The sequence below is a fragment of the Zonotrichia leucophrys genome, chromosome 20 (genome assembly GCF_028769735.1).
Source record: "Zonotrichia leucophrys gambelii isolate GWCS_2022_RI chromosome 20, RI_Zleu_2.0, whole genome shotgun sequence".
NCBI classification, from domain to species: Eukaryota; Metazoa; Chordata; class Aves; order Passeriformes; family Passerellidae; genus Zonotrichia; species Zonotrichia leucophrys.
In genome coordinates, this window is record NC_088189.1 from 14,941,107 (window position 1) to 14,967,699 (window position 26,593).

The 26,593-nt window shown below is 58.3% G+C and overlaps 1 protein-coding gene across 12 annotated transcripts in view; it reads right to left on the reverse strand.

Moving 5' to 3' along the window:
- The window catches only part of EPB41L1 (erythrocyte membrane protein band 4.1 like 1), a 63,346-nt gene extending 49,790 nt beyond the window's left edge, over positions 1 to 13,556 (reverse strand). For 11 of the 12 annotated variants that reach the window (XM_064729684.1, XM_064729679.1, XM_064729687.1 and 8 more), the window contains exons 1-2: positions 13,437 to 13,556; positions 5,512 to 5,561 (exon numbers count right to left, since the gene is read on the reverse strand). The gene's annotated coding sequence lies outside the window, so the exon portion shown is untranslated. Of the gene's footprint in view, positions 1 to 5,511; positions 5,562 to 11,414; positions 11,567 to 13,436 lie in introns of those variants that run through there. The other variant, XM_064729676.1, reaches the window with a different exon arrangement.
- Between the last annotated feature and the right edge of the window lie 13,037 nt (positions 13,557 to 26,593).

A 26,593-nucleotide genomic window follows, 5' to 3' on the forward strand; every position in this document is an offset into this window, starting at 1 on the left:
CCCTGCCAGGCCCAGGGCAGACATTTTCTGCAGAGCCAACATTGCTGCTTCCCCAGCCCTTCCATTTTACCTCCTGGCCAAACCTGAGCACAGCAGCTGGTTGGTTTTTTTTTTCCCTTGCTGTTTAATCTCGCCTCAGCTCCCAGAGGATGTTCTCAGCTACCTTTGATGTGTCTCAAATTCTACCCTCAGGCAGGTGACAAGCATTCAGGGAACTTGGACAATTAAATGACAAGACAAGGAAGGGCTGCAGGAGAAGCTTAAAAACACAATAATAAATAAATAAAGGGGAAACAAAAAGCAAACCTGAGCAAAGGCTCCCCACCACACCCAAGGGCAGAGCCCGAGGGAGGCAGAGCCTGAGAGAATCACCAGAACCTGCTCTGAGAGGAGGGTCCCGACCCTGGGAGCAGGGACCCCACTGTCACAGCTGCTCTGGGCCCACCACAGCAAATCCCAACCCTGGGAGCAGGGACCCCACTGTCACAGCTGCTCTGGGCTCACCACAGCAAATCCCAGCACAGCAATTCATGTCCTGAGGTCCTGGGCCATGCACCAGCCTGGGCAGAGGCTGGCACAGCCCCTGCCCTCCCAGCTAAACTGGGAAAGCTTCAGGCAGGACCAGCACCACAAAGCCAGAGAGGCTCCAGCTCAGCCAGGTCCAGCCCAGCCTGAGCCTGGGCTGGCACAGCACCCTGTGCTTCTGCCCACCAGCCCCTGGTCACCTCCTGGGACCTGAAGGGGATCTGGGACCCTTCTAGAAGAGGAGAGAAGCCTGGGCTTTCCAAGAGTTGGGGCTGCCCATCTTGGTCAGCAGGGAATGAGATGAGGGCTGGCAAGGCCACCCACCCCCAGACAGTATCCCTCTGCTTGGGCTGGCACAGGGGACACACCTGGGCCCTGCTCCGTGCCAGGAGCACCCACAGCCAGCTGCCCCCCCAGCCTGCCCTGAGCCCAGGGCACCACCCAGGGCAGCCACAGCCACCAGGAGCCACCAGGGAGGGGACTCAGAGCACCAGGGCCTCACATGGCCCAGCACTGTGTGCCCTGCAGCAGCCCCAGGGACTGGCACTGGGGCTGGCACTGGTGGCAGCACAGGGTGACAATGCAGGCAGGGACTGTCACTGGCCCTGGTGGCAGCACAGGGTGACACAATCTCCACATCCTCCACATCCCTGGCTCTGTCTCCCCGGCAACCTGGGCACCTTCTCGCTGGCAGCTGAGCAGCCCTGTGCACAAAGCCCAGCTGAATCCAGAGCAGGATTAGGGCAGCCTCTCCTTCCCTCACCCTCCCAAACACATCCAGCCCCAGCTCACAGTGAGGAATGGAGGTGCAGCTCCCCCTGCCCCACCCAAGGGGCTGTGCTGCCACCCTGGGACTGGGGCTGGGGCAGGTGCAGTGACAGCCCTGTCCCTGCACTGGCTGCCTTCAATGGCAGCACGCACATGGGAGCTGGGCAGGTGACACAGTGGCCATGAGCCCCAGCCTCCCACGGCATCCGGCAAGCCCAGTGACAGTCCCTGACAGCTCCTCCACAGTGCAGAGCTCCCTGCAATGCCTCACCAAGTGTCCTGCTTGCTGCACAGGGGGGCACAATAAAGGAAAGTACAGCAAGGGCTGTGGGAAATGGGCTGGAGGTGCTGTTGAAGATGATGTCCCAGAGCAAATCCACACTGGGGCAGGTGCTCTCCTGAACACAGCCCAGCCTCTGCTGTTCCCCTGGGAGCAAGTCCTGCACATCCCCAGCCCACACTGGGCCTGTTCAGATGCTGCCCACAGCTCCACATCCCCTGGGCCCTGCTGTGCCAGAAAAGCTGTAGAAACACCAGTCCCAGGTGGCAAATCCTCCTCGGCAGGGATGTGAGAGCAGACAGCTCCTCCCCTGCAGCCAGCCCCACAGGGACCCCAGTGCAGCAGGGCTGAGGACAGCCCAGTCCAGCCTATCCCAGCCCGGCCCGGCCCATCCAGCCCAGCCCAGCCCATCCAGCCCAGCCCAGCCCATCCAGCCCAGCCCATCCAGCCCAACCCAGACCGGCCCAGCCCAGTCCAGCTCATCCCGGCTCATCCTGGCCCAGACCGGCCCGGCCCGGCCCAGTCCAGCCCAGCCCATCCCAGCCCCAACCCCTGCCCAAAGGGGTGGGGAGGGTGGGACCAGAGCTCCCGATCCCCTGCGAGGCCTTGGCTGAGCACGGGGCCGCTGCCTGCTCCCAGAGGAGGGGGCTCCGACAGGGGTGGGCACCCCAGGCTGCCCTGCCATGGCCCAGCTCTTGTGCTGGGATGTGAGAGGTGAAGCTCAGCCAAGGCAAGCAGGGCTCTGGCCCTCAGCCAGCCTTTCCCAAGAGTTTGGGGAGCTGGCAGCTCCCCCAGCCTCCAGGGCCCACATTGCCACACACCACAAACCTGTTTGCTCAGCTGGGGTGGCACAGAGCAGGGCTCGCTGACCAAGGCATGTCTTGCAGCCAGGATGGGCCCCAAATCAAGAGGAAAGTGCAGGAGCAGCCCTGGGGCAGGGCAGGGCTCTGCCCTGGTGCCCACAGGCGGCATTGCCAGCTCCCAGTGCCTGTGCCAGCCCTGCCAGGGCCCTGCTGCAGCACGGGGTGCAAGGCAGGAGCACAGAGCAGCCTCACCCCCAGCTGCTCCATAAAACACCCAACAGCTCCTCTCAGGCCAGAGGGATCTGTGCAGTGCCCTGGGCCAGCTCCTCTCACAGGGACCTGATCCTGCCCAGGGTGTTCAGGGGGCACTGGGCAGCGGCTCCCTGCTCACCTGAGCTCTGTGAGCAGAGCTGTGGGACTGACCCCCAGGGACAACCCCAGAGCCCGGGGCTGTGCCTGGGGGTGGTGCTGGGACCTGGCCCTGCCCTGCTGACCCCCCTGCTTTTTGGGACGGGCAGTGTCTGTCAAAAAGGTGCCAGAGCCAAGTCAGCCCGGGGAGGGAGCAGGACCAGCAGCCTGCAGCCATCCCTGCCCTCCTCCACACCTCATCCAGGGATGGCACCAGAGCCCAGCCCTGCAATGTTGTGGTGCAGCAGGGCAGGGAGGCTGAGCCCAAGGCTGGGATGGCAGAGATGCCCTGGGAGCCCAGTTCAGACCCCACTGCCCACTGTGGGGCACCTGGGCTGCACTCCAGGAGCTGCTGCAGCCCTGGTGGAACAGCCCTCACTCACCCTGCAGGGACTGGCACAGAGCTGCTCCATCCTCCCTGCCTGCAGAGAAAGGCACAGAGCAGGGGTTCAGCTGCCTTGTGCTGGGATGTGCAGCCAGGGCAGAGTAGCTGCTCCCTGGGCAACAAGAACACAGGGCCAGACACCCTGGGAAGCTGTGGACTGGAAGAGGAGAGGAATTGCACCCAGAACAAGGGAGGGCACCAAAAGGAGCCCAGTCCTGGCACAGGCTCAGCCCTGCCTTCCCCATCTTCTCCAATCCAAAGGAAGGGCAAAGCACTCTCCCCACCATCATCATCCTCTGCTCTGCGCCCCACAAGGCCCTGTCAGGGTCTGCAGTGGTGACAAAGTGTCATTTTCCCCAAGGGAAGGTGACACCTTGTGCAGCATTGGGGTGGCTCAGTTGGAAGGACCTGCAGTGACCGGCTGGTGATGTCCATGTCCTGTGAGCAAGCTGCCCCAGGGATCAGCCCCCAGCCAGCCCCAGGGGGAGGGAGCTGCTGGAACCCAGAGACAGGAGGAGCTCATTGCCAGCACAATCCCTGTGCCACAACCAAAGTGTCACCAACCCTCCCAAAGCAGGGGACACCCCCTGGGCACAGAGCTGCAGCTCCCCAGGCCCCAGCACCCAGGAGATAAAGGGGCAGCTGTGAAACCAGAGACACCCAGACCTGGGCCAGGGCCACAGCTGCACCCGGGCCACCAAAGCCACCAGCAAGGCCAGGGGCTGGCTGGCACCAGGGCCACCATGGGGATGGCACATGTCCTCCTTCCTGCTCCTCATGCCACCCCAGCATGGGGGACCCCAACAGGGATTTGCACCCATGCAGGGGCAGAGCTTCCTGGAGGCTTTTCCCAGGAGCAGAACACTCAGAACACTCCCCATGGGTACCCAGCCCAGCACAGAGCCCAGGGCACCCTGTCCCACCCTTGGGGGACACTGTGGCCATGCAGGAGCACCTGGAACCCACATGGAACCCACCTGGAACCCACCTGGAACCCACCACTGACACTGGGCCTGCAGCTCTGCCTGCACCAAGTGCAGACTGCTCACCCCACACCCAAACCCCTGCACACAGGGGCAGGACAAGGATCCCTGACACTCCTGGCCCTCCCTGCACCCCCAGGCAGGGGTGGAGTTGGCATCTTGCAAAATGCCTGGAGGAGGAGAGCTGGTGAGAAACTGCTCATAAAGCACAGCAGAGACCTGCCCTGCTATGAGCCAGAGGCAGCTCCAGCCCTGGGAGCCCATCCCAGCCCTCAGCAGGGACCCAGACCCCACACCCACAGACCATGGAGCATCCTGAGCTGGAAGGGACCCATAAGGACCATCCAGCCCAGCCCCCAGCCCTGCACAGACACCCCAACAATCCCAACAATCCCCCCTGTGCCTGGGAGTGTTTCCAAACCTTCCTGGAGCTCTGGCAGCCTCGGGGCTGTGCCCATCCCCTGGGCAGCCTGGGCAGTGCCAGCACCCTCTGGGTGTGGAACCTCAGATAAAGAACCTGCAGCCATTGCCCTGTGGGGCAGGAGCCCCGTGGGCAGCAGGGTCTGAGCCCTGTGGTGCACATTGTCACACACTGCTGTCACCTGGGGCAGAGCCAGGACAGGGTGCAGCTCTGGGGCTCCTCACCCCAATTCTCAGATAAGGACATGAGGGCTGTGCTGCAGCTCTGCCCAGACTCACCTCAGTCTGCAGCTCAGAGAGCCCCAGCAGAGCAGGACCGTGTCTCCCCAGCCCTCAGGGCTCTGGAAGCTGCTCACATCTGGTTCCCATGGCTGTCACTGTGCTGGGGGGCTCTGCAATGGTGCAGTTCAGCAGCTGGAGGGACCCTGGTGTCCCTGAAGAGGCTGGGCCACAGGCCATGGACTCTTCCAAGCATCACAGCATTGAATTCTGAAGCTCAACCTTCCCAGGCTGCACCTGAGGCCAGCTGGTAGCCCAGGGAGCACAGCCAGCAAAACCCCAGAGCTGCTTTGCAAACACCCTCAGACCCTCCTCACAACAGAGAGCACAGAACCCCAGAGTGGGCAAACCCAACAGTGAGACCCCAAACCCCTCTGGCAGTGGATGAGGCAGCTGGAGGGTTTCTGTGGGCACAGGGGCTGCTGGCCCAGCCCCAGCCAAGGCAGGAAGCAATCCCAACACAAAGAGAGCCACAGCAAGCCCAAGGCCAGCAGTGCTTGGTGTTTTGGTGGGAGCAGGCCAGATTGCCAGGGGTTCCTGGCAGACAAGGCTCTCCCTGCAGCACCTCTCCGTGCTGAGCAACCTTTTCTGTGCTGTAAAACCCACTCAGCCTCATGTGGGATGTGGAAAGGAGAACAAAAGCTTTCAGGATAAACTCACGCTGCTTCCAGGGGCTGCTCTCAGCACTCAGCTCAGGCACGATTTACAACCTGCAAAGAGGAAAGCACATTTGGTTAAAAGGAAGGGAAAAGTCCTGCCCAGAGATGATGGCAAGCGCTGAGAAGGACACTACAGCTGTCACCAGAGGGTGCCTGCCCAGCTCCAGCGCTGTGTTTGGATTCCATACCACTCTCCCTGCTGGAAATGGGAGCTGTGCATTGCTTCAGACTCCTTCTGCTCTCCTGATGTGCAGCCAGCCCCGCTGCCTCCTGGAGAACAGCAAATATTTACTACAGCAGAGCCCACACACCTCTGAGTGCCACCAGCTCTCCTGGGCATGGCCCAGGCTCTCCTTTCAGGCCCCATGGCTCCAGGGTCAGCAGGGCTTTGCCTGGGGGGCAGCGGGGCAGGAGCCTGAGCCTGCCCCACTCCAGCCATGGCAGCTCCAACAGGGCCAGCCCAGCCTGCAGCAGCCTTGCAGAGCCTCTTTACATGACAGCTGCACCCAGCCAGGGAGAAGGATCTGCCCAGCAGCACCACAGGAGCAGGAAGCACAGTCTGGCACAGGAGCTCCCACTCCTCCAAGGGTTAATTCCAAACATCCTCGGACAGGCGAGGCCCAGCCTCCCCCCAGGCAGAAGCAAAGCAGGCCTATGCAAAACTCCCTCCTCTGCCATGGATTCAGCAAAATCCTTTCACTCTCCACAAGCAAACATCAGCTGTGTGCAGCCCAGAGCCCGCCCTGAGCAGCACAAAGGCTGCTCCCAGCCAGAAATCCTGATGGGATAAAGCTGTGAGCTTCAGCAAGGAGACAAACCCATCTTAGAGCAGGTGAGCTGCAGGAGAGGTGTCCATGGGTGCCACGGCTGAGCTGATCCACGGGCTGGGCTCCGGCAGCACAGGGCACACAGGGCATCTGTGGGATTTTCTCCCTGATCCAGCACAGCTTCCATGGCCCTGCTCCTTCTCTGTAGGGCCCAATGATTTCTGTGGGTTCTCCATGCTGCTGCCAGGTTTGTGTGCTTGGATTTTGAATTTCTTTCATCTCAGCTCAAGGGATGGGCAGGCAGGTGCAAGAGCAGCCAGCTTTCCCCAGAACCCCAAGGAGGAGGATGGCACTGGTGGCTCCCAGGGCTGCTCCCTGCTCCTGAGGCAGGATGGAGGATGCAGCCAGCACGGGCAGGGCAGTGGCACTCAGCCTGTGCTGTCACTGCCACACAGAGCTCCTGCCCTCCCCATGCCCTCAGCCCATCCCTCCTGCCCTGGGAGAGGCCATTGTGGCTGCTGAGCCAGCTCTGAGCCGCGGTCCCGTTGGGGTGGGAGCCACTGCACCAGTGAGGATCCCATTAATGAAGGGCTCTGGGAATGCTGGCAGTGGCAGCGAGGCCTCCCCCAGCCCTGCTCAATTCTGCGCAGAGCAGCAGCTCCCAGAGCACAAACCCACACCAGCCTGAGCCCTGAGCTCCTGCCACCCAGCCCTGCTGGTGCCAGGCTGTGTGCACGGCCACAGCCACTGCCCCGGGCTCACAACCATCCACAGTGACCCACATTGTCACCACATTGTCATCACCTCGTCAGCACAGCCAGCCAGCCCGGCCCTGATGGGTCAGGGTGACACTGCCTGGGGACAGACACAGGGACAGACACAGGGACGGGGTGGCACACGGATGGAGGCACTGCTGGCCAGGCTTAGGAAGGAGCCCTGCACTGTCCCAGCTCACATTGAAAGCAGCCCCTGGCACAGCTGCTGATGGGTCACACACAGGGACAGGGACTCAGTGTCCCCGCCAGCAGGGCAGGGCACACACAGGGCAGGGAGTGCAGCTGGAGAGGAGCCCAGGAGACACAGGGGAGACCACCCCTGGAACCTGACCATGGACCACCCCAGGGACCATGGACCACACCACCATGGCCTTCCCAGGCCTGCCCAGGCTGAGACTGATCTCCAAAGCTCCATCAGCAGCATGGAGGTGCCCAGGAGGGCTGAGAGTGCCCCTGTGCCCAAAATACAGCATGGGCAGCTGCACCTCCTCTACATCCTGTGGCCCTTCTCTGGGTCACCCCAAGTCAGACAGGTCTTACACCAGACCAAGGTGATGAGCAGAAATTTCCTCATCCCATAGAATCCCAGAATGGTTTGGGCTGGAAGGGACCCCAAAGCCCATCTAATTCCATCCTCTGCCATGGGCAGGGACACCTTCCACTGGACCAGGATGCTCCAAGTCCCATCTAGGCTGGCCTTGGACACTTCCAGGCATGCTGTGCTACCATGGCCACCATGCCCTGCCAGCAGGAAGCATTCCTTGATTCCCTGAAGAACAGTCCCAAGGAATCTGCAGAGGTAACAGCCCCTGCCCCACGAAGGGGTGTGCAGAGCCAAGCCAGACCAGCCCTCCCAGGAGGCTTCTCTTGTTCTGGCCACTCCATGGGACCTTCATCTATCAGGACTTGAGTAAATCTGCTACAGGGAAATACTGCAGAGAATTTGGGCTGGAATTTTCCCCTGCCAAAGTTCATCATCACCACATAACATCAATCTGTATCCTTGTCAAAAATGACACCTTCCCAAAGTGGGCAGCAGCCCCACCGTCTAACCAGCCCTCTCCCACCTGGAGCCCTTTGCCACGTCCCTCTCAGCATCCCCAGAGCCCCAAAGCTGTGCCAGTACCCTGATCCCCTGTGCTCCTGCCAGCACAGACACTGCCAGACCCAGAGTGCACCTCATTACAGCATCCAGCTGTCCCCAGGGGAGAAAAACCCACAGGAGCCCCAAGCCCTTCCTGTGTGGCCACTGGGGATGGGCTGGTGGAGATGGGCCTGGAGGATGGAGGGGATGGGGAGGATGGAGAGGATGATCCAGTGGAGATGCTCTGGGAGGACAGAGGGGCCGGGCCGGTGGAGATGCTCAGGGGAGGAAGGAAGGGATGGAGGGGATGGATGGTGGAGATGCTCCAGGAGGATGGAGGGGATGGAGGGGATGATCTGGTAGAGATGCTCCAGAAGGATGGAGGGGATGATCCAGTGGAGATGCTCCGGGAGGATGGAGGAGCCAGGCCGGTGGAAATGCTCAGGGGAGGAAGGAAGGGATGAAGGGGATGGGCCATTGGAGATGCCCCAGGAGGATGGAGGGGATGGAGGGGATGATCCAGTGGAGATGCTCCAGGAGGATGGAGGGGATGGACAGTGGAGATGCCCCAGGAGGATGGAGGGGATGGACAGTGCAGATGCTCCGGGAGGATGGAGGGGCCGGGCCAGGCCATCCCCGCCCCCGGCCGGCCAGGGTGCCTCGATCGCTGCTGGCACGGCCCCAGCCAGGCCGATGAGCTGATTACAAAGGGGAATGTGTCATTTCAAACACACAATCAGATTTCCCGGCCCTTCTGCCCATAACAAAATGTCTCGTGAAATGGCTCGTTCTGTTCTCCCATAGAAACGTGTTTCCCTTCTAAAGCCTGATACGAGGAGCCGAGGGGGAAAAAAAAAAGGAAAAGGCAAAGCTAAAAATATCACCCGAAAGATACCATGACAGCAACAGATTCACAGGAAAATGAGGTGGGAAGGGGGCTGTGAATGTGTTAAGATCCTGTTTAATCTCTCCCCAGCCACCTAAAAAACGCACGGAAGGCAGAAAAGATACCTCAACATTTCCTTTGTGCGGAGCTGACTCCACCCTGTGTTTTCCTCTCCATCTGATGCTCGGGAAGGATAGCAGCAGACATCTCTGCTGCCAGGCAGCGAGGGGCCCGGCAGTGGGTTAGTAGGAGCAGAGGGAGGAAGGAGCCGGTGGGAGGAACCTGGCAGCAGGGCTGGGCTGTGAATCCCCATTCAGCATCGCCTCAGCCGCAGGATGTGCTTTACTCCGGCACAGCATCTGCTCCTGCTGCCCCCAGCGCCTCCCCAGGGCTCCAGGGGGCTCGGGGACAGCCCGGCCCAGCCAGGAGCTCCCAGGGCCCAGCACAGCCTGGGGGAGCGGGCTGGGCACTGAGGGGGGGATGGAGCACATCCCGGCCTGCGGCCACATTTCACTGCCACAAAGGGGCCAAGTGGCCGAGTGAAACTGCTGACCTGCTGGCAGGCACAGATCTGCAGCTTCAGCCTCATTTGTCTCGTGTTCTGAGCACAATGGGGTCAGCCCAGCATCCCCTGGCTGTGCTCCTGCAGCCCGGGCTCTGGGCAGCTCCTGCACGAGGGTCCCGGGCACTGCTGAGCCCCCAGGAGCCTGCACAGGGCAGGACACAGAACATCAGCAGGAGGGGGAAAGAAAATCCTCTTCCAGAGAGTTATCACCCAGATTTTAAGGCTCTGTCTGCTGCTTCCATTCCATGCCAGGACACTGACAACTCTGAGCTGCATCCAGAGCCCCCTCAGCTGTGTACTGGGACAAGCAGACAGGAATTTGTATCAAATGACCCATCCAGGGCTCTGGGGTGTCTGTCCCATTCCACACTGTCCCATCACTCCCTGCCCAGTGCAAACAGAGCAAACCTTGACTCCTGTCCCAGTTGTACCAAACTTGAGCCCAAAGCTCTCCTTAGGATTGGATATTAGGGAGAAACCCTTCCCTGTGAGGGTGGGCAGGCCCTGGCACAGGCTGCCCAGAGGAGCTGTGGCTGAACATGTCCAAGGCCAGGTTGGATGGTGCTTGGAGCAACCTGGGATAGCCAAAGGTGTCCCTGCCCATGGCAGGAGGGTTGGACTGAGATGAACTTTAAGGTCCTTTCTAACCCAAACCCATGATTCTATGGCTCCAACATCCCCTTGGAGCAAGGCAGGACAGAGGGAGCAGCTGCCATCCAAGACAAGGGACATCCATGGTGCCTGGGCCCAGCACCTGCTTTGTACCAGGAACACGCTGTGTGCACAGGAGCTGCTGCAGGAAGCAGCCACTGCTTCCACACTGGAAAACGTGGCTGCCCAGACTTCTCCTCTTCGTCTGAAGACACACTTGGGTCGTGGACACCCCACAAGGTTCCCCTCAAGGGCTGGAAGGAGAGGAAGGCTGGATCTGCAGCCACAGGGAGCCTTGCAGCAGGTCCCCATCAGGGACAGTCTCCTCCCACCACACTGTCCCCCTCCTGTGATCCAGACAGGAGCACCATGAAGGACCAGCCTGGCCAGCAGCAGTGATGCTCAGCTCTACAGCCCTGACTGGCACAGGGCAGGGGCTGGAAGGGGTTCCTGAGGGAGGCTGGAGCTTCCTGCAGCTCGCACAGACCCAGCTCCTTCCAGGCTCAAGGGACAGCACGAGCTCCCAGTGCCTCTGATCCCAGGCTGAGCCCACATCCCCTGCACAGGGTCAGGGCCCAGCACCACAGACCTGCACAGGCTGTGACAAACCCAAAGCTGCTGACTCAGAGGCACTGATCGCTCTGAGGAGAACAATGAGCCCCGCAGCCATGGCTGTCACAGCCCCAGCACGCTTTAGGTGCTGCCAGAGAGTCAGGTGCTCACGGATGCACAAGCTCCCCTGTGCAGGAGCTCCCAGCACCCAGGGACTGCCACTGTTTTGTGTTTCTCCTTTGGCAGAGGGAGCTTCAGGCTCAGCTCAGACCTCCAAGTGACAGGCACCGCATGCAAGTCTACTACAGGCAGGCCTGGCAGCCGCCCACGCCGCTCCGACAGAGCTCAGCCCTGCTCCTCGCGCTCCCATCGTGTCCCAGCTGCCACCCAGCACCACAGCCCCGTGCCCAGGCAGCAGGGAAACGGCCCAAGCGCACAGCCAAGGAGAACTGAGGCAAAGGACACTCCAGTGGTGTCTGTGAGCTGAGCAGGAAGCTCAGGGAAGAGCCAAGCCCAACCCCTGCCCTTTAACCGACAGGTCATTGTCAGCAGCTTCCTAATTTAGAAACCCTAATTAGTTATGGGAAAGATTTCTTCTGTTAGGGACAGAATTAGTCAGGCACCTGAGTGGTCTGGAAGGTTCCTGCAGGAAAGCAGAAGTCCCAGCAGTGCTGGACAGAGGGGAAGGCAGGCAGGACGCCCAGAGTGACGGCGGAACCCCGCGGGACGAGGGCTCAGTGCTGCCAGCAGAAATCCTTCATGTAACTCCAGAAACCAGGGAGGGATCCAGCTCCTCACCAGGACCAAGGTCATCACCCAGAGCTCAACAGAGAGCTCAGCTGCCTGGGGGAAGAAAAAGGCTTTCCCCAATATGTGCTGCAGTGACTCCTTCAGCCGAGCCAGCCACAAAGACATCACACATCACCCTGGAAGGTTGTGGTGGGGGTGGCAGCCCAGGGAAGGGGGCCCAGCACGCTCTGTGTCTGCACAGGGAAGGCACCAAAATCTTCGGCACACCAGGAACACTCATACCTCTAGCTCAGAAATCCCATGCTGGACTCCAAAAACCCTTTCTAGATGCTTCCTCCTGACCAAAACATCTCCCCTAAGAGTTCTGGAGAATGCTCATATCTCAAGAATTGGTAACAAACAAAATTTCTAGGCAGTCCTAGGCACAACATCTACAAGCAGCCAAAGCAGCAGGGGAAGAACCCATCTCCTGCCAAAGGGAGCCAAACACAGGCTCTGCACCCCAGGGCTCTGCTGGGAATGGCTGCATGGAGGAGAGCAATCCCCATGGCACAGGGATGGAGGGAAGAGGAGAGGAGATGGAATCCTCCCTTCCCAGAGGGGCTCAGGGCCCACAGGAGACAGCTGCACCCTGCTCCTGGACTCCAAACACAGAGGCCATCCCTGGGTAAGGAGGGGAGCTCTGGACCTGCCCCAGCTTCCAGAAGATGCCCTGTGTCCCTGCAGGCAGCAGACAGGTCCTGATGGAGAGACCCAGCACCCCAGGGAGCCCCGCAGACGGCGCCGTGTCTGCGAGCCAGACTCTGAACCAACATCATTAAAGAGTCATTAATGAATTCCCTTCCTGCAAGGACCATCACCCAAAGCCAGGCAGCCTCCCCTCAGCTCCAAACTCGCCCCATGGCAACAAGGACACGCAGCTGAAGCCACCAGAGCCGCTCCCCAGCCGTGTCCGAGGGGCCTGGCACAGCCAGGGCATGTGCAGACCCCCGAGGAGCAGAGCAGAGGAACAACGTGCCTCCCCACACCCCGAGCTTTTCTGGAGTAAAAATCCCTTTGGGCAAGTGCAGCAGGAGAAAGCTGGAGGGAAAGTGGCAGCTGAGTGCGGGAAGGAGATGGAGGCATGGGCTGGTCTCGCTGGGGATGCTGGAGAAGCCACACCTCATGCACAGCAATGGAGAAGGGGCTGATCAGGAGTCACCTCACAGCATCCACAGCTGAATGAAGCACAGCTTTGCCATCGCCTGCAGCACACTGAGACTGCCCAGCCGCACACCCCGACCATTGTCTGCCCACAGGAGGGTCCCCACCGAGACGGGCTGAGGGAACAATACAGAGAAACAGCCAGAGAAACAGCGACGGGAAATACAGAAACCACTGATGGGGAAAGGGCCACGCAGGTCCTCTAGTACAATCTCCCGGGTAACCAGCCTAAGGAGAAAATGCTGAGCTCAAGGATACCTCCAGAGCCCACCTCCTGCCATATGACGGTACTCCAAAAATAACCACAGAAATATGCGAGGACCCATTCCAAGTTGTTCCTGGCTCTCTCCACATTCTCCCTCTAATGTAAATCGTCTCCCTCAAATCACAGCCCGGCGCTTCAATGTGCTGCCGCAGCTCGGGGCTCCGGATCCGCGGGGCTCGGCATGCCGGGGATGGCCGGGTCGCTGCCGCAGGACGGGGCCGGCGCTGCCGCCTGCACGGAGCCCCCGGGACCGGAGCTCCGCCCGCAGCATCCCGGCGGGACACGGAGCGGGATGCGCCGCCGCCGCCGCTGAGGGCAGGCCCGGCTCGGGGCAGCGCTCCCGGCCCGGGGCTGAGCCCTGCCCGCCTCTCCCCTCACAGCCCGCGCCGCACCTGGGGCTGCCCGGCCCCGCACCCCGGCCGCTCACCTCGGCTCTGCCCGTTCGGCTCGGCTCCGTTCCGCCGCCGTGTGCGGGGCGCGGCCGCCGCCGCTGCCCGTCCGTGCCCGCTCCTGCCCCGCCGTGCGGCGGGCGCGGCGCAGCGCGGGGCGGGCCGGGCGCGGTGCGGCGCTGCGGAGGGGCGGGCCCGGGGCTCCCGCACCGCCCCCGCCCGGGCCCGGGGCTCCCGCACCGCCCGCACCGCCCCCGCCCCGAGCGCTCCCGGCCCGCGGGGCTGCGGGGGCTGCGGGGCTCCCTCCGCCCCCGGGACATCGAGGGCCCCCCGGGTCCCCACGCACGTCCCGCGGGACGCGCCCCCGGCCGCGGGCGGTACCCGGTACCTTCAGTCTCCTCCCCCCGGCCCCGTCCCTGCTGAGCCTCCTCTGCCATCCCGTGCGGGACACGCGGCGGCTCCTGCAGCTCCCGGAGTACCCGGCCCTTCGTGGGGCACCCCGGGCTGCCCAGCAGCGGCGTTTGGGGGCACACCCGTGAGCCGGCCCCGGGACATCTCCACACCAGCAGCTGCCACACTTGTGCATTTTGGGGTGGCAGGGCAAGCAGCCCCCCCAGGAGATGCAAACGGAAAGGGGAGGCTGTTGCTCTTCAAAATCTGTGTGCACCCGCAGCACGGACACTTGGGATGCATGGGCACACTTGCATGCACAGCAGGGATGCACTGGGGACACAGCAGGGATAGAGTGGATGAGGGATGCAGTGGATGCAGAGGGATGCACTGGATGCACAGCAGGGATGCACTGGGGGCACAGCAGGGATGTACTGGGGGCACAGGGATGCAGTGGATGATAGAGTGGATGAGGGATGCAGTGGATGCACAGCAGGGATGCACTGGGGGCACAGGGATGCAGTGGATGCACAGCAGGGATGCACTGGGGGCACAGGGATTTGCTGGATGCGCAGCAGGGATGCAGTGGCCACTCTGCTCCCAGTGCAAGCCCTGAGTATGGCGCTGGCTCTCAGATAGGAAGGTGCCCACTCAGCCCTCTCTGCCCCCCTGTGTGGCAGACCCTGAGCAGTGGAGGCTGCAGGGAGGTGCCAGCCCAGCCCTGGGCTCTGGGTTCCCCGTTCCCAGAGCTGTGGTGGCTCCCAGCTCAGTTCCTGGTGCCCTCTGCTCACCTGCACCGAGCAGGACTCCCAACAGCACCCTGAGTGTCCTGCAGGGCCTGCCTTGCTCCCTTACCTGGTGCCACAGCTGCCCTCGGTGTCTCTCCTGGTGTGAGGGACAGAAAAGGCCTCCAGTGATGTGAGGGAGGCTGGGGGACCCTTCCCAGCAGTGAAGCTCCAGCCTGGAGCCTGTGCCCGTCCTGTGCAGCCAGGCAGTCACAGAGTGTCAGCACATGGTCACCTGGGTGCCAGGGCTCTGTGCCAGCTGCCTCTGGGTGCTGCTGCTCAGCTTTGTCCCCCCAGCCCCAGGGAATCCTGCAGTTCCCAGTCCCACAGGGAGCCTGACCCCCAGCACCAGGGCTGGGCTGGGTGCTGGGATGAGGCAGGCTTTGTGTGAATGCTTTAGAAAGTGCCTCCTTTATGAGCCACGCTGAGGCTTTTTCCCTGACAAACCACATACCAGCAGAGAGTACCAGGAACAAAATGAGGCTGCATGGTCCAGTGGTTCGAGCCAAGGCAGCGATGCCAGCGGGATTGTGGGCTCTAATCCCCTGCTGAGCTGTTGACTCACTGTACAAACTCAGGCAGGTCCTGCCCTTTGTGCAGTGGAGAAGCCCAGCTGGAAAGTTGGGTAAATAGCAGGAACCTCTTGGAAAAAAAAAGAAACACCCCCTGCATGGGAGCCAACTTGAGGGAGGGCATTCATTTACAAATAAATATTCCAGCTGGCTGCTGAGATCCCCTGTGCAGGCACAGCTTTCCCTCCCAACCTTCACTGCCTCACATCCTCAAGGGAAAGTGCTGAAGAGGTGCTGTGCCTGCTCTGCAAGGGACAGCATTTGCTGCAAGGGACACAACTGGTGTGAATTTGTAGGGAATTCATACAGGAGAAAAGCTGCACTGTGCTGTTGGAAAAAAGAAATAATTGCAGTTGTGTGCAAGCTGCTGTGACTGTCTGCATTCATCTTGCAGGCCTTCAAAGGGAAAACAGTGATGGCTGCTCAGGGGGTTCTGTCATGCTCCAAAGGAAAATCTGGGAAATGTAAATGTTAATTCACTCTTTGGAGTGAATTTGGGTCAGATAAGTCAGTGGGTGACTGCACTGGCAGCTCTCTGAACACACATATCCTTAATGTCACTGTCCCCTTGGGATGCAGGATCCCCTTGGGAGCCAAGGAGCTGGAAGAAGAACTTACAGAACAGATTTCCCCAGTGAATCCTTCACTCCTCATCTCACACTGCTGCAAACAGCCCAGCCTGTTTTCCCCTGACCACCAAGCCAAAGCCTGAGTCTCTCCCACAGCCAAGAAGGCGTGGAAAATGCACCTCTGCCTGCTGAGGAGAGGGAAGGAGCTGCCCTGGCAAAATAATCCCCTGGGAGCTCTCGTGGCCACAGCTGTGCTGGGCTCTCCTGGCTGTTCAATAACTGATAAATGAGCTTTCCTGCATCCCTGCCCAATTCCTGCTGCAGTGATAGGAGCAAACATCACACATGGCAGATGAGGTGGGCAGGGAGGGGAGAGCAAGTCTTCTCTATTCCCCAGAAAACACTAAGGAAGTGTAAATTTTGCAAGCTTTTCAGGAACTTTACTGAAAATTAAAAGATATTTCAAGAAATTTAAAGACATTTAAGGGAGCTGCCATTTGTTCAGGGCTTTTTTACAGATTAATTGAACAGATTTCCAGAAACCACAGCTCTTTTAAACCCCAAATTCAGGCACTCTCAGCTGGTGGAGCTGCCCTTCTGCCTGTCAATTGTCCAGTGTCAGCCTCGTTTTCCATGGGTGCACAAGGGAAACCTTGGAGCTTCCTGCAACCTCAGTGTGAGCAGAGGGACCTGTGAGCCCTGTGAGCTCCATGGGCAAATCTCCCTCTTTGAGACTGAGGTAATCCCAGGTGAGGATGGCCTGACCAGATTCCCTCTGTCCAGCAGAATCAGCACAAAAACCCCACAAATAAATGGGGACTGGCACAAATTGCAAAGGGCTGGCAGATGTTTCACAGTTCCGTGTTAGGACAGATTTGGGCACCTGGTTTTCCCCAGATTTTTAGCAGCCCAGGGAGACATCCTGAGGGGATGTGGGCAGAGGTCAGGGGGGATTCTGCCCCTCTGCCCACCCAGGTGAGACCCCACCTGCAGAGCTGCCCCAGCCCTGGGGACCCAGCACCAGAAGCAGTGGAGCTGCTGCACTGAGTCCAGGAGAGGCCACAAAGATGCTCCAAGGGCTGGAGCCCTCTGCTCTGGGACAGGCTGGCAGAGCTGGGGGTGCTCACCTGGAGAAGAGAAGGCTTCAGGGAGAGCTCAGAGCCCCTTGCAGTGATTTAGGCTTATGAAAATGAGGGAGAGCAGCTATTTACACAGGCAGATGGTGACATGACAAGGGGAAATGGTTTTAAACTAAGAGACCAGATATTTAGATTGCTTGTTAGGAAGAAAATGTTCTCTGTGAGGGTGGGCAGGCCCTGGCACGGGGTGCCCAGAGCAGCTATGGCTGCCCCTGGATCCCTGGCAGTGCCCAAGGCCAGGCTGGAGCAGCCTGGGACAGGACAAGGTGTCTCTGCCATGGAACTGAATGACTTAATGGTCTTCAAGGTCCTTCCAACCCAAGCCAGGCTGGGTCTATGGCTCTATCTCCTTGAGACTCTCCAAGCTCATTAATTCCAGCAAATTTTCCCCTCTCAATTTGCCTCTGCAGTGACTCTGGCCTGGCTTTATGGGAAGGAAAGCCAAGAGGAGCAGCCCATCCTCCAGCAGTGCCTCTGGAATGTATTTCCACATGGAAACCTGCTCTTCTCTGAAGGAGATAGATCAGAGGGGTGCAGCTTGGGGCCCAGCTCCAGGGTGCAGCCATGGAAAAAACCTCCTGTAAGGAAGAGCACCTTGGGGCTCTTGGAGTTCCTGGAGGCCCAGAGCAAACCTTCATGCAGCCCTCACAGCCCCAGTGCTGGGATGGGCCACGTGCAGCCACCACCAGCCCTGCTGAGGCTGCTCCATGGATGCTCCAGGTGTCTCAGGTCAGAAGAACTGGCTGGAGCTGTGTGTTCAATCCCCATCTGTCAGAGGTTATGAACAGTTATCCTCTGTCCATGGGGCAGTTTTCTTTATCTCTCCCACAGCCAACCCTCCCTCCAGGAGATCTCTGCTGTCCATGGCCACTGAGTGACCCTGCAGGGCTGATCCAATCCCAGCATCCCATGGGGAGATGCTCCGCCCAGGGGAGGAGCCAAGCATTCCTACCTGGATCCAATCTGAGCCTGGCCCAGCACAGCAGCCTTTGCCCCCTGCATTGCCAGAGGAGCAGCTTTCTGCTGCCCTGCATGGCCAGAGGGAGCCCAGGCCCATCTGCAGCAGCCCTGGAGCTGCAGAGGAAAGCTCCCCCCTTGTGCAGGATCTCTGCTGCAGCAGAGCCACGGCTGGCACTGCAGGAGGGCTGAGCCCCCATGGGATGGGGCTGGGATACCCCCTGACACACAGGGGCCAGGGCCTGTGATCACTCTGGCACTGGTTTGTTTTGTTTGTACTATTGTATTTGTATTTTTAATTTTCCTAATGAAGAACTGTTATTCCTGCTCCCATATCTTTGCCAGAGAGCCCCTTAATTTCAAAATTGTGACAATTCAGAGGGCGGGAGTTTATATTTTCCATTTCAAGGGAGACTCCTGCCTTCCTCAGCAGACACCTGGCTGTTCAAACCAGCTGACACAGGGATGCAGCAGGAGCTGGAGCAGGCTGTGTTGAGCTGAAGGAGGCGCTGCCTGGCACAGGGGGACAGAGCTGGGGCTGCAGGGCTCTGCAGAGGGGCTGGGGGCACACAAAGCCCTCATTCCCCAAATCCCAGCAGCAGGGAAAAGGGTGTGTGTGTGTGTGTGTGTGTGTGTGTGCCTTTTGGGAATTTTGGGTTATTTTGGGAATCCCTGCCTGAGCTGCTGCTGGTGCTGATGCTCTGCGATAACAACCTTTCATGGCTCTTGCTTGTTTATGCAGGGCATGAAAAGGCCCTTTGTGAGCCTGGGGAGCTGGCTGCCAGCTGGGATCAGTGAGACACTCCCTGTGTGCTCCTCTGCTCCAGCAAAACCCCCCACAGGAGGCTTGGGGTGCCCATGTGCAGGGCTGGCACCCACAGGAGAGGGGCCACAGCTGCTGCAGCTCCTGGGCACCTCCTGCCCTTCATCCTTTGGGTGGTGGGAATGCTGGGCAGCTCAGGCAAACGCTTCCAGCCAAAGAAAACAATTCCAGCTCTTGATGCCATCTTCCTCCAGGCTGTTTGAGTGGGATCCCAAGCTCAAAGAAGTCCCTGGGACAGATGTCGTCAGGGACTGTCACCAGATCTGGCAATCCAGCCCTTATTATCCCTGCATGTCTGCAGCCCTGAAGTCTCAGGGGATGAGCACACATCCCACTGCCTTCATCCTCTGCTTCCCAAGGGCTCCCAAGGACCTTCTCCCCAAACGCTCCCAGTGCCTGCCCTTCAGACAGTTGAGATACTATAGGTAGTTATGCGCATGGTGGAAAAATAGGAATAAAAGGGCAGGAAATGCATTTTTAATTAATCAAAGAGATTAATGACTGGTGTCAGAGTTGGGACACATCCCACCTGCTGCCTAGCAGGAGGGAAGCCTGCAGTGGAAGCATTGCAGCACCCCTGGGACACTAGGAGGGAGGAATATTTGGCCCCAAGACCCAGGGCAGGGTGTGGGGTCCCTTGTGCCACCCAGCACAGCTGGAACCAGGTGCAAAGGGACCATTGGTGCTGCAGCAGAGCAGGAGACAGTGACAGTGCTGCCAAGGCGTTCCTGCTGTGTTGTGGGATGTGAGGGGCAGGGGAAGGGCAGGTCCTGCACCAGCCCCAGCTGTGGCTCCTGAGCCCCTGGATCTGCTCCCTCCATAGCCAGGCTCTCTGCAGGGCCCAGCTGGATGCAATCCTGCACCATCCCTGCAGGGTGGCACTGCCATGCTCTGTGGGGATGCCCAGGCTCTGCCCCAGACTGTGCCAGGCAGAGCAGTGGATGCCCTGTGGTGTCTGCCCATCCTGTGCTGCCCATCCTGAGGCTGCCAGGAAGGTGTAGTTCTCCTGAGGGAGCCCCTGCCATGCTCTGCTTCGAGGGAAGGCTCCAACAGCTAATTAACTGCCAGCTTGGAGGTGACAGGCCCAGAGCAAAGATGAGGGACAGCAGCCTGTCCTCCTGGAGCAGCCCAGAGGGAGGGCAGGGATGGGTGGAGAGCAATGTGTGAAGGGAAGAGTGGATGTGGAGTCGTGTGCTGCTTTAACCCACCCTGCCCATGTCACCCTCATCCTCCTGCCCAGCTCCTCATCCCTGCTGGTGATGGTGAGGAGGATGGATGCTCCCTAACCCTGCCTGTCGTGCCTCCCTCAGCTGCAGGGAGCCCTGTGGAACTCACATAATCTGTGAACAGAGAGAGACATCATTCTCTCTCCCAGGATTTTTCCTGGGGAAGGCAGTGAGAAAGCTCAGAGAGAGAAGAGAAAACAATTCTTATCTCTACTTACTGCTCCTGTTGTTTGGCACATGTGGAATGTGTTATGGACATTGTTTAATGAGAGTGATTTGTTAATTGCACTCTGGTGAGGGTTGTTTGGATGGGTTGGCCAATTGGGTCAAAGCTGTGTCTGACTGTCTGAAAGGATCATGGGTTTTTCTTTATGTTCCAGATTGCAATGCAAGATGTTTTCCATTCCCATCTGTATGGCAGATTACCTTTGTTAAGTGGGCAGTTTGCCTTATCTTTGAGTGACCACATTCACTCCTCCCTTGGGAGGGGACATTGCTGATAACAGCTATTGAATGTCACTGCATGGCTGATAAGAACTGCAGCATCCCATTGGGAGATGTGAGCCCAGAGGGAGGAGCCAAGCATTCCTACCCAGATATAATCCAGAGGTTTTGAGACACCAGCACGGCTTCTCCACTGGATTCCCCAGAGGAACAGCAGCTGTCTCTCCCACTGGATCTTCAGAGGAAGAATCCATCCTTCTTTACAGGATCCCTGCTCCAGCAGAACCAGCCCTGACACTGCAGGAGGGCTGAGCCACAATTCCAATGGGACTGTTGCCAACACCCTGACCCACAGGGCGTCAGGTTGGGTTCTGACTCTGTCAGTGTTGTTCTAGTGTACTGCATTGTTCATTTTATCCTTTTATTTTTTTCCTTTCCCTATTAAAGAACTGTTATTTCCTTCTCTGATAGTTTTGTCTGAGAGCCCCTTAATTTAAAATTTATAGCAATTGGGAGGGGTGGGGAGGGTTTACATCTCCATTTCAGGGAAGGCTCCTGCCTTCGTTAACAGACTCCTGTCTTTCCAAACCGAGACACTTTAGTGTGATATAGTTTTAGTATAGTGTAATTAATATAGTATAGCTTAATAAAGCAATTGCTCAGCCTTCTGAATCAGGGAGTCTTTGCAGTTATTCCCTGGCAGGGGAATCCCTGCATGGATGGAGCCCCAGAGGAGGCTGCAGTGCCAATCCCAGCAGGAACCCCAGGCCATCCTGACCAGCAGAAAGTGGCATTTCTGCCCAAGAACCTGACTTGTCCTGCATAACCTTTTCTGCTGCCCAGGCTCTTCCTTCTCACTGCAAACATCCTGAGACTGTATGGATTTTTGTATTAAGAGTCACAGGCATGAAGGGAATGCCTAAAAAAAAAAAAAAAGAAAAAAAAAAAGAAAGAAGCCATCTGTTGTGGGTTTGAGATATCTGAGATGAGCAGCCCCCGGTGTCCCAGCACATGGAGCAGGTGACCATGTGAAAACCTTGGCTTCTGACACTGCTGGGCACAGCACCAGAGGTGCCATCACTGCAAGGGTTCAAAAGGTGTGGGAATGTGAGAATGTGGCACCTGGGGTCATGGCTTAGTGGTGACCACAGTGGTGCTGGTCTCTGGTTGGACTTGATGATTTTGGAGTCTTTTCCAGTCTCAGTGGTTCAATGAAAGGCAGAAAAATTGGAAAGCTAAAAGCTGGAATGGCAGAAGATAAATCAAGAGAGGGTCAATGTTGCTTTGATTATTTAAGATTTTTTCAGCCTTCTGATGTTTACATTTTTGTAATGAACTTTTTTACATACTTTTTGTAAATAACTTGTTGTTTTGCATTCTTATATAAAAGAGGAGAAATTTGATAAACTGTTCGTTTGTCCAGTGTCATTGGAGAGGTGGCACTTTCACCCTCCAATCCACTGTCACTTTTGGAAATCTATAAATGCTAAAGTCAGAAAATAAACTTCCCTTTTTACCTTGAGAACAGTGGTGTGTGCACGTTGTGTTATTGCATGTCCTAAAATAACAGGTCAAGAATGATCTAAGGATCTGCTTAGGTGGAAAGTCACCAAGCCACGTGCAACTCCTGCATCCTGCCCAGCCCAGCCTGGAGAAATGTCCCCAGAGCCCCGGGGGCTGAGCTGGCTGTGGGGACACTCAGATGAGCAGTGGCGGTCACCTGGCCACAGCCTGAGGGAGTTAATGACCTCCACTCCAGGAGCAGCATCCCAGCCATCATTTAGCTCTAATTAGCAGCTTAATTAGCGGCTCTGGCTGCAGGTGTCAGGTTGCAGAGTGCTCACAGCCGCCTCTTCCCACACCTCTGTGCATTCTCCTGGGGACACGCAGGGTGCTGGGGCTCACCCAGCTGCTGCCAGGCGGGTTCCCCTGCCCAGGCTGGGCTGGCAGCTCTCAAGGACCTCTCTCAGCTTCATACCTGATCACTGTAAATGTAGATGGCTGTAAATGTCGGTGGCTTTAAGACATGCTTGAGATTCAGTTTCATACAGGGAGGATTTGGGATCCCTGTAGGAAGAACAACACTTTCTTCCCCAAGGGTCCCCAGCAGGTTTTGCTTCCTAGCTGGGTTCCACACCTGGGGAGGAGGTGGGGACCCCTCCCCTCTCTGCTGAGGCAGCAGGGATGTGGATCACAACGAGCAGGGGCTCCCTCCAGCATCTCCAGAGCAATCAGTGGATGTTGTGGTTCAGTGTGGTTCCAATCCTTCCTGGGGTGCCAGCTGAATGAAGGGAACCCAGGAAAAGCTTCCCCCTGGATACAACAAGAAAACCAGCAGGGCTGAGTGAGGCTGCAAGGATTTGCCAGGTATAAGAAAGAAGACTCTGTTGTGGGATCAGCAAATGGGAAGGGGTCAGTAGCTTACAGAAACCTCCGCTAAAGCCACATTTGGTGCTAAACACTCTGAACTGAGGTCTGGATGTTGCCATGGTGCTTCTGGGTTAGCATGCAGGATTCACATGGTTCCCATCCCTCACCAAGCACCCCAGAGAACATCAGAAACTCACCCAGAGATTGGGCAGAAACAGATCCCAAGTGCAGCTATAGGGTAGACCAGCCCTCCCTGAAGGCAAAACCCCTGGGCTTGGAGAAGGTGTCCTGTGTGCTCCCAAGAGCCACTGCTGGCATCAGTGGGCAGGGATGGGATGGAATGGGCAGGGCAGGCAGTCTCTCTCCTCGATGGGCACCCACCTCACTCCCCTCTCAGTGCCAGGTACTCTTCAGGTGCTCCCTCCTGCCCTGTGCCAGCCTTGGCCCCTGTCTGATGGGAACTGGAGCTCTGCAGCCCCCAGGACAGCAGAGCCTGTCCCTGACCCACCCAGCAGGAGAGCCCTGGGTCAGCCAGAGCCAAGCCCAGCTGGGTCAGTGCTGTCCCTGTCCCTGCCAGGAGCAAGAGCAGCTCCTGCTCCCTCCATCCCTGCTCCCCCAGGGCAGGCAGGGCGGATGCTGGGGCTGGCAGCACTGCCCAGCCCTACCCTCCTGCCAGCCCCTCCCCAGCTGCCTCCAGCCCTGGCAGCAGCCTGGCCCTGCCCTCTCCAAGGGACTCGTGTCCCCCAGGCTGACAGGACATTCATCCTGCCCTGGGACACAGGGCTCCTTCCCAAATGCCGTAACCCTGATGGGGTTGGGGGCCCCAGGGCTGTGCTGCTCCCTCTCCTGCAGCCTTGGCCTGTGCTGTGTTTCCCTGTGGGGCCCAGCCCCACCAGCAGCCCCAGAGAGGGGGGCTCAGGTCCTCAGCGAGGTTCCAGTGAGGACACAGGACCCCACAGCTGCCATGGGGCAGAGGAGCATTTGCCAGGGCTGCACCCCACTGAGCCAGGGAGCACAAGCCCAGGGCTGAGCTGAGGAGAGAATCAGGCCTGGGGAAACAATCCCTGTTTGTCCCAGACCCCTGCTGCCCTGGGCTCCCAGCAACATCCACTGCAGCCTCTGGCATGAGCCAGCCCCGAGCCCGTGGCCAGGGGCACCGAGGGCACTGAGGGCACTGAGGGCACCGAGGGCACCAAGGCAGCATCCCTGGGGCTGCCAGGCTCAGCCCCTCATTCTCTCAGAGCTCTTCCAATGCTCCACAGCCAATTTCCCTGGCCCAGGCGCCCTGGCAGCAGCACTCAGCGAGATCCCAGCCTTGTTACTGCTCATCACACACAGGGTCATGAATAATATTTGGAAAATAAAGATCTGTGCAGAGCCAGCCCCTGCCAGGCCTGTCCAACACCCAGCTGGAGCCTCTCCCAGCAGCACAGCACCAGGCTTGGCAGTGGGGGCCTCTTTTCAGGGTGTTTATTTGTGGTGCTGAGACCTCCAGCCCCCTGCCAGCTTTGGCTGATGGATGAGTGCAGAAGTGAGGAGGAGGGAAGGGGCAGTGCAGCAGTGCAGGCTCTGCTCCCTGGCCAGGCTCCTGTGGTCACTGTGCTCTCGTTTGAGCCCTTGCAGGGCTCACCAGAGCTCCCCCAGCCCCAGGGGATGGCAGCTGAGCCCAGGACAGCAAACACAGGACACAGGACCTGGGGGAGACATGGAGCCCCCAGTGCTGGCAGCAGCCAAGGGGTCCCTGGGCAGGGCACTGAGCCTCTGCTGAGCCCAGCCTGCCCCAGGGCCCTGGCGTGGGTGAGGCCAGCCAAGGGAACTTTGTAAAATGGGTTTGTATGTGTTGAGTGCTTTGGTGGTGATACTGGCAGTGACACCTTGCATACTGCAGTGTGTGCAGCAAATGATGGACAAAATTATCAAAAAAGTTTTTATTGTACAAGAGAGAGATGCAGGAAATGGATTCACAAAGAGTTCTCAAGATCTCACAGAGACAGTGGATGAAGGTATAGGCATGGAGGAAGGCTTTGAATTAAGGGCTTGGAATGGATGAGAGTTACTGGAACAGTAAACAGTAACCACCACCAGATCTGGCTTTTATCCTTTGGACAGAGCAGATCTTTTACAGCATTAAAGTTGCTGTGGTGAAAAATAGCAATGCTTAAAGAGGTGTCTCAAACAAGCAAAGAGAAACACCAGTGACAGCAGAGCTGTGCAGGGCAGGGCAGTCAGGGAGTGACAAAGTCAAGGGAGTTTCTGTGTGTTTGTACCAGAGGGGTGGGCACAGAGCCAGGGCTCAGGGACACTGCAGGCAGTGACACTCAGGGTCACTCTGGAGGGATGTGGGTCTGGGTGCTTTGGGGACATCTCCTGCCTGCCTCAGTGGCACAGCTGGGGATCCCCAGTGCCAGTGGCCAGCTGGGGCAGGAGAACTCTCCATTCTGTGCATACCCCCAGCAAAGGCAGTGTTTGAGGGGTGTCCATCCCCACCTGTCCCCTGGGATGTCCCCTGGGGGTGCCTCAGCCTGGAGGGGCCCTGGCTCAGCCTCAGCAGCCCCAGCACATGGGCTTGGCCATCCTGGAGGGAGCCAGGGCCTGTCCCAGGCCTGGCATCAGGGAGCTGGTGGGCAATGCTCACCAGGAGTGGGTAGCACTGCAGACTGGCTGTTGGATTGTGCCCTTTTCTGACCCAGAGATGGGGCAACTGAGAGGCATTTTAAAAGCTTTTATTCTATTTTCAGTCTCATGAGGAGGGTGAGACAATGCAGATGTTATAATTCACACCATCACCATCAGAAGCCATCTATTTCCTAACACACTATTAGGAAATATTTCCATCTATTTCCAATACACTATTAAATGTTTCTTGGCCTCTCAGCTTTTGCCACACCATGCTGCAGATGCCTTAAAGCAAATAATCTAAAATTACCCCTTGTGGGTCCCACTACAATGCATCTCCCACAGTTCTATTTCTCCAAAGGATCCACTCTTATTTGCAAGGCCATCCTTTGAACCTTGTTTCCAGCTCCATTTCTCTCACAGCAATGTCTGTCCTGTTCCATGGCATTTCCAAGTCAGCATTTCCTATCTCAGGGTTTGCACACAGATGCACACACTGTGTGGGCCTTCTGTCAGGCCTGGAGAATTCCCTACAAATCCATTTCCCACACTGGCACCTGAGGTGCCCACATGGGCAGCTCCAGATGAGTCCTGGGGCAGGCAAGAGCACCAGCACAGCCCCCAAGGGCTTCCCCTGGCACAGAGATTGTAAATTAAAGGTGGCAGAGAGAGTGATGTATCTGACTCCATGGATATCAGAAGGCTGATTAATTACTTTATTAAACTATATTATTCTATACATCTAAAACTGAATCTGCCAAGCACTCAACCCTGCACACTCTGCTCTGAATCTTGTGGCTGTCACCCAACAGTCCCAACACAGACACCCTGACAGGCTAAGAACACAAAACATCCTCACTTTGGGTAAACAATCTCCATGTTGCATTCTACCGTGGCACAACACAGGCACAGCAAGTGACAGGAATTGTGTTTTCCCTTTCTCTGAGGTTCAGAGAATGTGAATCTCAGAAATCCTTGGGAAGAATCATGCCTTGCTTTTCTCTGTGAAGGGAAATGTGGCAATAACAGAGCCCCTGGCCTGCCTTGGGGAGCCCTGGGTTTCTCATCCTGCCATGAGGCACAATGCCAGCCTCTGCCCCCTGCCAGGCTGTGCTGTGGGCACAGGGGTCACCCAGAGAGAGCAGCCCGGGCTGTGCCCCCCTGCAGCCCATCTGCTGCCCCTGGCATGGCTGGCACCGCTCCCACCCGCAGGCCTGGCACGGCCTGGGCACGGCCTGGGCACAACAGGAAGGGCAGTGCCTCCTGTGGGGAAAGCAGCTGTGCTGGGGCAATGGCTGTGCCAT